The sequence below is a fragment of the Amblyomma maculatum genome, chromosome 1, assembly GCF_055883805.1.
Source record: "Amblyomma maculatum isolate TAMU_Amacu chromosome 1, ASM5588380v1, whole genome shotgun sequence".
Lineage (NCBI taxonomy): Eukaryota > Metazoa > Arthropoda > Arachnida > Ixodida > Ixodidae > Amblyomma > Amblyomma maculatum.
In genome coordinates this window covers 111,206,813-111,220,444 of record NC_139344.1, presented here as the reverse complement: position 1 = coordinate 111,220,444, position 13,632 = coordinate 111,206,813, and the positions used below count along the sequence as shown (strand labels likewise).

The 13,632-nt window shown below is 47.9% G+C and overlaps 1 protein-coding gene across 1 annotated transcript in view; it reads right to left on the bottom strand.

Annotated features, from left to right (window-relative positions):
- Positions 1 to 12,273, bottom strand: part of LOC146203500 (protein qui-1) — a 587,371-nt gene extending 575,098 nt beyond the window's left edge. Inside the window, exon 1 of the mRNA XM_084588801.1 lies at positions 12,109 to 12,273. The gene's annotated coding sequence lies outside the window, so the exon portion shown is untranslated. The remainder of the gene's footprint in view (positions 1 to 12,108) is intronic.
- Positions 12,274 to 13,632: the final 1,359 nt, after the last annotated feature.

Genomic DNA, 13,632 nt, shown 5'->3' with positions numbered 1-13,632 from the left:
TAATTATTTGAAATAATCCGTTTTATTTGCACTCTTTCTCATGGTCGTGAAGGTATTTAGTGCAATCTTCCATACGTTAAGAAAATACGTACATTATTACAATTAAAATTAATATCTATGTGATGCAACTGATAAGAGCGGCAAATTACGGCCCCTAAAATGTAACTGAACAAATACAGGAAAGTAATTTATTACTTCTGCATTTCTCTCTGCCCAACGTTTATTGTCATAAAACAACTGACTAGGGCTGCAAAACTAGCGAGGGCTACTTCATATTTGCTGATTTGAAAAGTTGTCGATCATTTTTCCACGCTTCCCCGTGAAGAGATCAGCAGCTGCACTGAATGCTCTCTCAGTGTAGGCGTTGCAGGGAAGAACAGTAATTATAAAGTATAAACATCTTGCGCACCAGCTCATGCACAAAACTATGCAGTGGCAGTACTGGTTTCAACGCAATCCTTGCTGTAACGCGCCTCCTTAAAACATATCTAAACTTTCATGCCCTTCCTGGAAGCTATCGCGCTGTATGTAGTGGGATAAAACCTGCGGCGCTATCTAAAAGTGCTGGCGGTCGCTATATGCAACGGGCGAGAGTAACTCCGCCATTGACGGGAGCACCGCTCGGGGAGGGGCGCACGGGCTGCGGCATAAGCTCGCCACTGCGCATGCGCAAACGGCTGCAATCCGGCTGCGGCGATGACGCTGCTACATTCTCAATTAGCAGAAACAGCCGATTTTAAACATAATTCGTTGCGTTGTCGCTTCCGTAGCCAGGAATATATACTATTTCTGTTTTCTGTATACAGTCACTTGACTGCAGCTGTCTGGCTGAAAACATTACCTGCATGAGGCAGGATACAACGCTTGTCGGTTCCCAGAGGATGTATGCTATGAATACAGCATGTATGCAATATCGATTTAAATTTTCTCCCACAGCGTCAGTCGAGAATAGGGAGCAAGCATTGTGTTATCGTTGCGAAGGCAAATGCATATAAAACCGATACCTGAACCAATTGCTAGGCGTTCGCTATATTATTAAAGAACATTCAAGAAGAAAAAAAAATCATTCAGGATTTCTGCCTCGCTGTTAGTCCACCCTCACAAGTACGTCTGTCGTGCCTGCCACATTTTGTTCCTATTCGATTTCAGGAAACAATGGCACGCGGGGAAGACTGCTGCAGAGTCAGGTTTTGCCGGAAGCATGCTATTGAGCCAGTCGTACGTGCTACAAATTAACAGCTGGCAAAATTTTGAAGCAAGCCGGGAAATTTCGACAAAATTTAAGTTTACGAAGGTTTTCCTAATATTCCGGTTTATTTCGCCTTGCTTGAAAGAGCGTAGATATTTTATTGCTCCTTTATTTAATAATGCATGAATAAATATATCGTGCCAATGAATCGTCACCCGTCTCCTCCACGGTGAAAATATTTTAAGAGGTGGAAATCTGTAAAGGAAACTTACTACGGCCTCAGTTAAGCTGGAATCAACTGAGCGCCAAAATGAAATATTTCATTTGAGATGAGCCAGATGTATTTAGCAACTGCTTTCTCCATTTTTGTGCTATTTTATTTATGCCCAATATTTATTTTTCAATACCTGCGTAAATACGTCAGACATAGCTGGTTCGTGATTGAAATTTCCTGTCTCGAACGAGTAGCATAGCAGCTGCCCCGTGTACATGTGTTTTTAGGTGCACTATCCCTAACACGGTCAAATCCAACCAAGAATCTAGCGTGAAGCCTCTGCCAAGCTCAGGGTGAAAAATACCGTCCGCACTGAGCGGATTCAAACGTAAGAATTTCTCGTGGGAAACCGACGAATTCTCATATCTATCGCTGCGTTCGATCACCCTGCGTGCGGAATGCAACCTACTCTTGCGCTGTTCATTGCCCGTCGTCGTCTCCATCAGCTTTCATCTTCACGAAAGAGCTTTCACACGTGCTACTGAACAAGTTTAACTACAATAACCTCGTACCATTTTTTATTTTTCGTGTTGCACTCAATATCAGAGCGTCGGGAGTTTTGCGGTGTCGTCACAAATTCCTAGAATTCTCCTGCTATGAATATGCGAAATACGAGGCATCTACGGCATCGTGGCCTATGTGGCCAAGTGCGCGGCACAGCATGATTCTGTTTTCTCAGTGGTACCGTACCAGAGCTTCTGACTGAGCAGGCACACAGTTTAGGTTGCGTTCAGAGACATGTCGTAGCTGAAATCACTGCTTAAAAATGCTGACAGACGACCATGGATAGGAAGTTCGGGTACTGCAGCGTTGAGACAACGAAATGCGAGGAGTCGTCTGGAGATACTGACAGAATTACTACAGATCTTATTAAGAACGAGATGAAGGTGAAAGCAAGCATGTTTTAGGATAAATTTGAGCTGCTGTTATTATGATCGAGCCTCCAGCCGAGGTCCGAGCGGCTTCTGCAGCGGTCGATGACTGGAGCCGAGTGGGTGCCGGCGAGCCCCTGATGCTCCGTGACAAGCCCGTGCAGTGCCGCATGGCAGCAGAGCACAGAGGCGAAGCCTTAACGTCGGACAAACTGGAACATATCCCCTGCCCGGCGACAGCAACCCCTCTCCTCTTACCTCTCGCCGCGGCACATTCGGAGCGGGAGACCAGCACGCTCGCCATTGGACCTCTTGGGCCGCCGCCAACTGCTGCCTCCGGATAGGACAATTCAAGGGGCAGTGATTTCTTGACCTATATAAGCAGATGCGTTGCAGGTCGGAGGGTGAGATCGTAGTGAGCGTCCCTCGAATGCTGCGCTGCCAGCCTAGAGGGGATCGACGTGGCGGAATCTCCCTTGCCGTCGCGGCCATCGAACGGAGCCATCATTCCAGGACCCGAGTCGCGAGAGCTGGTTGAGAGCGCTGGGATGGTCTGCGTGGTGTTCTTGCTCATTTTGCTGAGTGTATAGCTATTCTCTCCTTGAGTTTTGCCAGGGTTAACGTACGGTGTTGTTCTTCCTTGTAAGGAAAGTTCGCTGTAGAAGTCTGTCGGAATTTGAAACTTTGCTTTACACCAACCATGCTTGCACCAACGTACTCCGGAAAGGTTTGCGGTCACAAATAGACAGTCATGGGCTGCTGAAAGCTGCGAAACGCGGATCTAATCTTTATATGTAAGGAATTAAGTTTTGATTGTGCGGAAGTGAGAAAAAAGCAGCAGATTGTCGAAGTGATCAAAAGCGGTGGCTTTGAGCACGAGGATATTGAGGAATGCTGGGAAGAGACAAAGCGAAAAGCGCAGGAGGAGGAGAAGGAAGAAAGAAAAGAAAAGAGGCAATGTAGGAACGAAACAGAAAAGAGGAAAGCGCAGGCAGAAGGGGTGAAAGTGAACGAGCTGCTGTTGCAAGCCTTCAGACATCCGAGCCGCATAAAATGAAAGGCCTACGGTCGGCTTTCAGATTAGGGGAGGATATCAGGCTCTTTCAGGTTAATTTTGAGCGCATACGCGAGAAAAATGAAATGAATCTGTTGACAGTTTTACCTTGCGAAGCGGCCGACGTACTTGCTCGGCTTACTAAAAAGGAGGCGGCCGATTACTATGAAGTAAAGGCATCATTGCTTAAGAAGTACAGCCTCTCAGCCGACTCCTTCCGTCGATGGTTCAGGATAGCAGGGAAATGGCCTTCCGAGTCTTTCCCGGAGTTTGCCTACAATCTGAGGGCAAATTTGATCGAATGACTCTAGGACGCCGAAGTCTATGATGACCGGGACAGATTTGTGGAAGCAATCTGTCTAGAACAGAGTTACAATGGTGTGAATGAGGAAATGCGGATGTGAGCTCGAGACAGACCTGAAAAGAAAAGCTTAGAACGCGCCGCCGAGCTCGCAGAAGAATGCCAAGTGAGGAGCGACGCAGGAAACGAGAGCTTGCGGGCAGTTGGAGAGCACCACAGGGACATCATGACGCGCCCATCGCGGAATGAGAACAGAGTACCCGCCATGCGTGAAGGAAAGGAAAAAGCGAGAAAGACAGCCTAAACGGCACAGCAGTAAGAAAAGATGTTGATGAAGAAAAGAGGGAGAAGGACCGTACTAAAGCCTTTGAGAAGAGAAAACCGGCAGTGCGTTTCCGCTGTGAGGATCCCGGGCACATCGCAAGCGGCTGCCGAAGAGAAAAGGTATTGTTTCGCTCAGAACCTTCGACGCGGAAAATATGAGCCTGCTGTAACCGTGCATGCGCGATATGACCGTAAATGGGAAGCAGTGTCATGTTCTGCGCGACTCTGCCGCCACGGTGGATGTGGTGCATTCTGGACGTTTCATCTCAGGATTTCACCGGCGAATGCGTGTGGATCAGACAGGTGGCACAGAAAGACAGCGTTTTTCTACCTGCCGCACGCGCCACGATTGAGAGCTCGTTTTGCGTACTGCATGTAGAGGTGGCTGTGTCAGTGATCTTGTCAAATCAATTTCCTTACCTTTTTTCTAACCGTTCAAAAGCTCAGCTGGGGGAGAGGAGACTGAACCACGGGGACCGCTCCGTACACACAATTACGCTTTCTGAAGCCTGCAAAATCGCGGAGCAGTTGAAACATTCAGTTGAAGATTAAGATGATGCTCTCTGCGAAAGAAATACCTATGTAGACGCAGCGATAGCTGCTTTCGAGAATGAGACGCCTTCTTAGTGAATCGAGTGAGGAATTTGATACCTCTCAGTCGCCTTCCGAGTCGTATGGCTTCCTCGAGCTGAAGAGGGTATAGACCGGGAAGCGATAGCGGCTGAACAGGCGAGCGATGATACTTTCCGAGTTTTGAAGTGCCATGTCAGTGAAGTATTAACTAGAAACAACGTTGTTCAAAGAAGACCGTCGATTGCGTCTGTCGACTGGATGTGTTGCTCGCCTGGAGGGGACGCGGCAGAGTCTCCCTGGCCGTTGCGGCCAGCAAACGGAGCCTTGATATCTGGACCCGAGCCACGACACTGTGTAGACGCTGTTGTGCAGACCCACAAAGTCCCTGTTAATGCGCTATTGTCTGATAATTACAAGCCCTCGCGTCTGACTACCAACAGTCGATCGTTAAAAGACAACGATATTCACAACGCAGCACTGCGTGCTGCCAGTTATCAGTGCAACCGAGGCCCCACACAGGAAGAAAAGAGCATGGCTATGAAAACACATTCCAATCGTATTTGCACATACGAATTCAACTCAGCAGGTTCGCAGATATTAGGGATATTCAAAAATAAAATTCGCATGAATGCTTCAAAGGACAGGTCCCGCTTTCTTGAACATCTCTTTTAGTTGTGAGGAGGTTGTAGAATATTGAAGATTCTGTTAGGAACATATTGATGGGAATGACCTAACCCTCCGTCACATGGCAATACCATGCTTCTATTGCGAAAGTACAAATGTCCAGAGTCCTCCCCTAGGGCGTCAGTCCGGTGTGGCGACTCCAATGCGCGAGTCTCCCCGATGGTCCTCGCCAGTGAGCCAGCACAGAGGGTGACGACCCCTATGAATGATAAATGGCTGACCACGACCTCCTCTACTGTTTTCATACTAAGGAAAAAAACGGTCGCAGCTGATTCGAACCATTCGCGTTCGAAACTGGGTACTCGAGTTCAGTTTCCGAGCATCTTAATTGTTGAGCAACTACAGCGGGTGGTTTCGCTCGCTATAAAAAACATTTAAGTAGGACTAAAGCTCCACCATTTTCTAGCGGCGCCTCCCAGATGGCCTCAATAATAGGGTTAAATCTGTGGCCTCCGCAATCAAGTGCGCCGCTACATCGAAGCTGATCGCGAAGGCCACGATTAAACGTCCGCCATTTGAGATGGCGGCTTCCAGATCGCGCAATATGTACAGCTGAAAGTGCAGCGCACCAGGCCAACAGCCACAGAAAGTTTATATTAGGTAAGTATCATTTAAAAGAACAGCAACTACACCGATTTAAAACAAGTAGGACGAAGAAAAAAAACGCTCGTGCTTTTGCACTATAATAAGTTTCAGAGAGATAACCCCTATCAATGTTTAAAGTTGCTGCTGCGCTCGGATAAAATATATTGCCAAAGTAGTTCAGGAAACAAAAAAGCGAGGTGTCTTTTTTGTGATTAATAGGAAAAGAACATAAGCCGTCTGAGAGATGGCCTGCGGATATATATTGCTCGTCGTGGTGCAATCTTACACTATGCCAAACTACTGCGTTGATAATCAACTTCCCGTTGAAAATATGTCCTTGCTGAGTATTCCTCGAATGACATAGCGTTGTGAGCTGCCTAAGAAAAGGAAAATTCATTAAATGGAACATCAGTGTCTCGAAGTGTCGCCATTATCAAGACAGGAAGGAATAGTGTCGGAGAGCCCGCCGTTAGGAACTTGAAGCTGGTAATCAAGCAACGACTTGCCGTTGAGATACGCCGGTGCTGGTTTTGCACACGCAAGATGTACGAGGAATAAAACAAGTTTTCTGTGCAGTGCCTAGTCCGAGACCCATAGGTGCAGGCCGCCAGCTCTGCTCGTGCTACCAGCCATGAAATGTAGCGAGGAAAAAGCGCGTTCAGGAGTCTAACGAATTGGCGCGCGTAGCTTTCATAGACCAGAGAGTGAAAAAAACGAAAACGCTGCGTTCAACGGCCGATTTGTGTGCAAAGCTCTCGTCATTCGTACATAGGAAGGACTCGTCCGCGACTTCAGGTGGTAGGAAGTGAATTTACAGAGCCTAGAGTGAGGCCCCAGAGCCAAGCTTTATGGCAGATGTCAACGACAATAAAACCAGCACCCACCTTGGCCGCCGTGACTGTGGCAGTGCCGGATGCCCGCACAGATGCCAGAAGCAAAAGTGCATGACTCAGAGCTGTCAAGAAACGTGTATCAATCAATCATCAAGGCCCGAAGGTTGAGGAAAATGGACATAGTTAAACCATCAGCATTTGTCAAACGTTTAAAGCCATGTAGTGGGGCTCTTGCAGGATTCCTGGATGTACTGATAGTCGGAGGAGAGAGATACGTCGCTCGCGCGTGGGGATGGATAGCCAAATTCCCGGCGTAGCCACGAGCAAACCTCCCAGGACACATACTTTTGACAAGACGGACATTCCACTCGAAACAACAGTTAGGCTGCCTGGTGTGTTCTGCCAAGCATTCAGAAACACATGCGAAAAAAGTCGTTCAATGTATCAGCGTCTGCACTTCGGCAAGTTATAATGGCGCTGTAAGACACTGAGGTCTATATCTTGCCAATAATTTCTCACCCTCTTATGGAAGATAAGTGCAGTATAATCTCTAAAAATCTAAATTATTAAGCGAACCTGAATTCGTCCCTTCTGAAGTCGTTTGTGCATGCTAAAAGGAATTAGCACTGAGAATTGATTTGGCATCAAAAACATTGCGATGAAATTTTATTTTAAAACGTTTTCCTTTCCAGAACGAATGGATATATACGAATAAAAGACACCTCGTAGCAGCAGTGCATTATTTACCAACGGAAAACAAATCTCGGGCTCTCATTGTGCAAAATATAGCGTAATGTTGCCCGTGTATATTTTTGCATTATTCTAGAGTTATTTTTTTTTATCTCTGGGCGGCGTTGATCCTAGAGTTTAAATACAAGTTATCTTTCACTTTTTTCTTACAGGAATTAGGTTTGGTTTGTGGGGCTTAACGTCCCGGCGACTCAGGCTATGAGAGACGGCCTTGCGGAGGGCTCCGCAAATTTCGATCACCTTAGGTTGTTATATGTCCACTAGTATCGCACAGCCCACGAGTGTCTTGCTTTTCGCCTCCATCGAAAAGTGTCTGCCACAGGCAGGATTTGATCTCGCATCCTTAGGTACAGCCGCCGAGCGCTCTAACTACTGCACAGTATTCTTTTTTCGAAGGTTCTTTTTCGCTCTCTCCGAAATACATGATATGGAACTGAGGATGACTTCGTAATGTAGTTCATGAAAATGAGGTTGAAGATTTTACAACATTTCTTTTTTCCTGTTGAAGCCGATTTATTCCTTTTCAGCCTTGATTTTACTTCTAGCATACTATAACAAGCATAGCTTATTTCGATACACTATAGATACAGTGCGGCAGAAAAGCGTATGCACGGCTCACTCACGCTTAGAGAATAACAATGCTGCACAGACAGCGTTCTCAGCGACGACAGCAATCAATACTGGCCTCGGCACGCGCCGCCGTCATCAGCATGGTCCCATCAATAAGACCCTTCTGCAGCAAGACAAACACAGGAGACGCCTTGCCCTATAGGACTACGAACTGCCTAGAGTAATGCGATACCCTTATGCGGATGATCGATTATAGAAAGTTAACGTGAACAGGCGCCTGAAAGGTTCAGGGCTAGGCCTCGCTAGGCCGCTGATACGACGCAGCACTGATCGCGAACAAAGACGTACACAAGGCATGAAATGCTATCGTTTGAGTAATGGCTTACTGCTATGAGAAAGAGGCGGACTCTCTTCCAATGAACAAAGCACAGGTGAATGCTAACTTTTGTTGCCGTGATGAAGTGCCTCTAGCAGGGCCTCCGCAGCGCAGAGTAGGCGAAATAATTTGCATAGCGTGCGAATGAAAATGTCGGAATGATCAGTACCCGGAGAGACAGGCTGTGTTTTGGGCATTGTAGACAAAGAAGGAAAAAAAAAAAAAAATTCTACTTTTGCGTGCGCCTATAAAAGACCATTTAACGAGGTTCTGTCGCTACGTTTGCTCCTTGTTCTGTAAAATACTTTGTATCAGCACTAATGAATACGTTCGTGCATGCGAAAAACGTGGCAGCGATTGGGTGGCTCTGAGACATCATTTCATGCTTAGCTGAGCGGTCAGTAGACTCAGGTAAACAAGAAATGTCCTCAGCGATTACAATACGTAGCGCAAGAAATAAGGCGCCGAACAAGCAATAATAAATGGACGCCCTAAATTTACTAAACAACGAAGAAAGCAGGACAACAAAAAATAACTAAAAAGTCTTCCGTTTTATTTGATTTTTTTTGTATATTGTACCATATATGCATGGTACGTTGCTTATTGTGCCACTAGTATCGAGGAAGATGAAGGATTCATTCGAGGATAGGCGCAATACTTTACACGCAGCAATAATGAGATGATGCTAAGGAATAAAGTAGCGAGTGCAAGCAAAAAAATTACTTTTCTGGCGCCTTTTGTTCTTTTAACGCAATTCTAAGGCAAATACATAATCTGACATTATTAAATATATTCTTGACTGTTTCCTATGGGCATGAAGGGACACTCCGTATATTCTATCTGAGGGGTGTGTTTCAATACGATATCTTAACGGTGTACACAACGTACCCTCAAATGGTTTGATGTTAACTAAAAAAAAAGAAAGCATGTTTAATATAATAAATGATCAGTAAGAGGCCCCTTGCCATATGCATACCCTGCTCGAGGACATAAAGGCGCCCTGCATGAAGTCCTCAACGTTTTCCACGTTTTACTGCCACTGATTAGGCAGTATTAAGCACAAGTTTCGAACAATAATCCCCATTTATCGTTAGTGAGAGCTCAAGATACCGACAACAAAGCAGAACTCCTTCCATGCTTTGCCTCCGTTTGCTCTGAAAAGCGAAGCCGACAAGAATGCGTTTTAAATTTAAGCGCGCGTCCTCCTTTTTTTTTTTTTTTTTTTTTTTTTTTTTTTTTTTTTTTTTTTAGCCTGTAAGCGAAAGAAGCAGCAGCCTCTGAGTGAGGTATGCATTGAAAGAGGGAGATCACAGCTTCTCGTAAATGCGCGTCTACTTGCGGAGCGAACAAGTAAACTATAACGCGGCCGCTTTTGCGGGGCTTTTGTATGCGTTTGCTGCTCGACGCATTACGCGCGCTTCACTTAATGCGTCTAGGTTCACCGCTCCAGCTTAAATTAATGACGCGTTTCCGTCTGCGTAGTGTGCGTGGTTCTGCGGGTCGCCTCGTTGCATTCACGGCGCCTGAATAAACTGCCGCATTTCGGCGCATTCACTTGTACGGCAAAGTGAACCGTGGTTTTAGCCTTTCCTTTTGATTTCTCGTTTCTTTTTAACCTGCGCCACCAGTGTGGAAACTCACCCTGACCCTAGCGTCTAGCTGAAGTGTAACGCGGTACGACGGGCCACAGTATTGAACGGAGCTCGCGCTGCTCGACAACCAGCGCGCAGAAAGGTGGAATGCCCTTTCTTTCCTATGCTAGTGTTTCCTTATTTTGCTCGTTTACTAATAGCAGGGCGCACGCAGCTTCGCACGCATGTCCCCATATGTGCAGAGGACGGACGCGCGGCGAGGTCTGTGTTGTAACGATGGTGCGGCGTCTATTTTTGCGGGGATTACCACCCTTGGTCGTGCCAAGTGGCGTGACTTAAAGGGCGCGACGGAAGTTCCGACAAATGGCGCTTCCTGCTCGCTACAAACAAGGGCCCCGAACCCGCTTCGCGGCAGAAGCCATAGGACAAACAGAAGGGAACCGGTCGGGATAGTGGAAGAGGGAACGCGGCAGTTTCCGTCGACAGCACACGGTGCGCGCTTGAACGGCAGTGCTGTGCAAACTTGGAAAAGAGATGTCGCAGGGGCCAAAGTATAGTGTAGCCCCAGCCAGGTGGCAAGGGTGGAAGGGGGGCGGCGAGGGACCAGGACGATCGATTGCCGGTGCCCGCTTCAGGTCGCAGCCCCGCGCACTTGTGGCTCCGGGCCACTTGTGGAGCCCCCGTGCCGCCGGAGGAGATAAAGCCGCGACCAGCCTAGTGCTGTGCTGGGCCCTTTCCCTCCAATGCCCTTCCATCGCCTCGAGACCGCTGCCGAAGTGCCGCGGCACTCGACCATGCGCACGGCCCAGCGTGCTTTCGCGAACAGTTCCGGGAAAACCGTGTGAGTGCGTGTGTGTGTTTGTTTCGCCGGGAAAGTGACGGAAAGCTGTTAGTCCACTACTGAAATCACTGTGTTGCCTACTGTATACGGTTGCGAGTAGTCCAAGTAGCTAAAGAGTATATATGTGTGTGCAAATATGGGAGGACTGAAGGAAAGTAACCCAAGTTCTCTTCCTGGACACCATACACATTAGGGCGACCTGATATGACGCGGTCGATTAGTGATAGTCTACGATGGCTGCTGACTGGATTCTCCATTTGTTCAGGATTTTTCTTCTCTTTTTTCTTTTTGTCGGTTGACGTGCTGAGGGCGATTTAAATCGGTGGTTCCCATTTTGAAAGCTGCGACCTGCAGTTTCTGGTGGATCTTAATGGAGATTAAGGTGTATCAGGTTTAGCGGCTGGATCCCCTCTAAATTTCGTCGTTTATTAATTAAATTCGTTGCTGGATAACGTAGTTCTTACATCTAAAGATCTAGATACTTCAGCAGAAACTCCGACAATCTCCGACTATCCCGACAACATCCGACAACAATAAGTGCATTTCGATTATAAAACGCGCTGCCGAGTGCGGCTTTTGAAGAATTCGTAAAGGTTTGCTGTGCACAACTACATTAAAATGAAAAATCTCAGGGTTCAACGTACGCGACTGCTCCGCCGCGCAGAAAGTTTACGTCGACATTTGTCCACGCTTCAGCTTTTCATTTTTGTTTGTATTGACAAAACTTGGCGCTGCAAAGGTTTCTGCTGTTTGCATAGCAATAACAAAAAATAATAATATAAGAACCAAATATGCTACTACATCTGGTATTAGGCTGTGTAATATCAGCGGAAAGAAACCGGCATGCTTGACGAGCGTGTATAGACTATTAGGGACTGTGTTATGTACAAGCGGATTTTCTTGAGCAAAGTATCAACATTGCAAGCGCCGCTTGTCCATAGAAAATTGCCACGAATTTTTAAGACTCACGCTGAGAAAGCGCTTCTAATGGCAATAAATGACGAAGATTCAGTGAATTTCAATAAAACACTTGGCGAGGAGCAGGCACTTATAACCTCCGCTTGCCACCCCACCCGCACCCGCGCGTACGCCCCCACACGCATACACACACTGCGAAGAACCGGCAGAACCAAAGTGGAATCAAACCTTGTGTTGTCCCAAGTGCCTGGGTAACAGCACCCGCTTGCCAATCAGCGTGAAGGTAAGCAATTACCCTAAAGCGGCGCGCCGCTAAGCTCGCCGATTGTCGTCCCCAGCTCCCATTCGCAGGCTAAGAGAAAGTGAACTCACCGGAGTAGCTGGACAAGTGCGGGACGAGGAGCTGGCCCGAAGCCGGCGAAGCGTCACGCGTTGCTTTCTTCTTGCCGCTCTGGGCTGGAGCACGCGCGCGCGAGCGCGCGAGCTTTCAAACCGCGCGACGGGAAGAGAGCTGAGAGCAGCACGCCCGCGGCACTGGGCGGCCTTTGAGTGCGGCGGGAGCAGCAGCTGAAGAAGAGCGCGACGAGCCCGCGGGATGCGATCGAACTGGCCGCGCGCGCAGCCGGCGAGCGGTGCGGCAGCCGGCGGCGTCGGCCCGGGCCGAGAGCGGCGCTGCTGCGGCCGGGGCCAGAGGGGGGTTCATTGCGGAACGCCGAGAGGGAGGGCTAGCAGCCAGGTCGATGGTGAGGGCGCGTCTCTGCGATGCACGTGCGGCGACAAAGGGTTGGCGATGACAGGGCCGAAATGAAGAGCCGACTATGCAACTCCGGGGGCCTCCATGTGGATCGGCGCGAGCAGCATGTCCTGCGTGGCATGGGCGCACGAGCGAGGCAGCGCGCAACCTTGAGCCACCGGCGACGACTGCGTAACCAGGAACCACTCTAGGCGACGACCCGTGTTGGGGTCGCAATAGACACCGCCGTAAGCTGCCTGCTTGGCATACTGCATGGGGACTGGCTCCGAATTGCTTCCTACCGCTGTTCGGCGAGGGAATTACGCAATCTTATCTAAATCCGAAACCAATCGTAATCGACTCCTTCTTTCTTTGGGTTCAGAACAATAGCCTTTATTGGACTTAATTTTTTTTTAAGAACGCTGTTCGTTGCCTCCAAGCATAAAGGTAGCTGTAAAAAAAATTAAAAGGTGATTGTTGGACTTCCTCTGGCCTGAACACCTACCTCAGCGGATATCCGAACTGAAACCACCCGCTTTCGTTTGCAGCCTACGAGCCTGTTATGCATGTGTACTTGGGCTATATCAACGTAAACTAAGGAGCTGAAGTTGGAGAGAATGCGCCTTCTATTTGTGATCATATGCAGTTGTGCCTAAGCCGCAGGCTTCTGGCCAGAATACATTCCAAAGCAATTGTCGGCTGGCCGGTGACACGGTACAGGTGTCATTCTCACTGAAATTGACATCTGTTTTCCTGACCCCTGCCCTTTCAGGACAGCGGGAACGACCTCTGTGAGGTACGATTCCAACTTAAGAAGCGGCTGGCACCGTCCTTAACTGCAGGTGATCGCCCCCACCGTTAAGACGTCACGTGACAAATGTTCGCAGTGCTCTACAGTTTACTGTGCCTACAAGTGAATAAGCTAAATTTGAACATACACACGCGCGCGAGCACCCACACGCATGCGTGTGTGTGTATGGATATGTTGGAATTATATATATATATATATATATATATATATATATATATATATATACATTGTAGGACGGATAGTTGGAATTGCGAGAAGTGGTAAACGACAAAGTGGGGAAGACAAAGAAGCTCGCGCCTGTTCTGAGAAACACCGGCTTTGGCAGCAGCTACGTCTCAGTAAAGCTATTGTA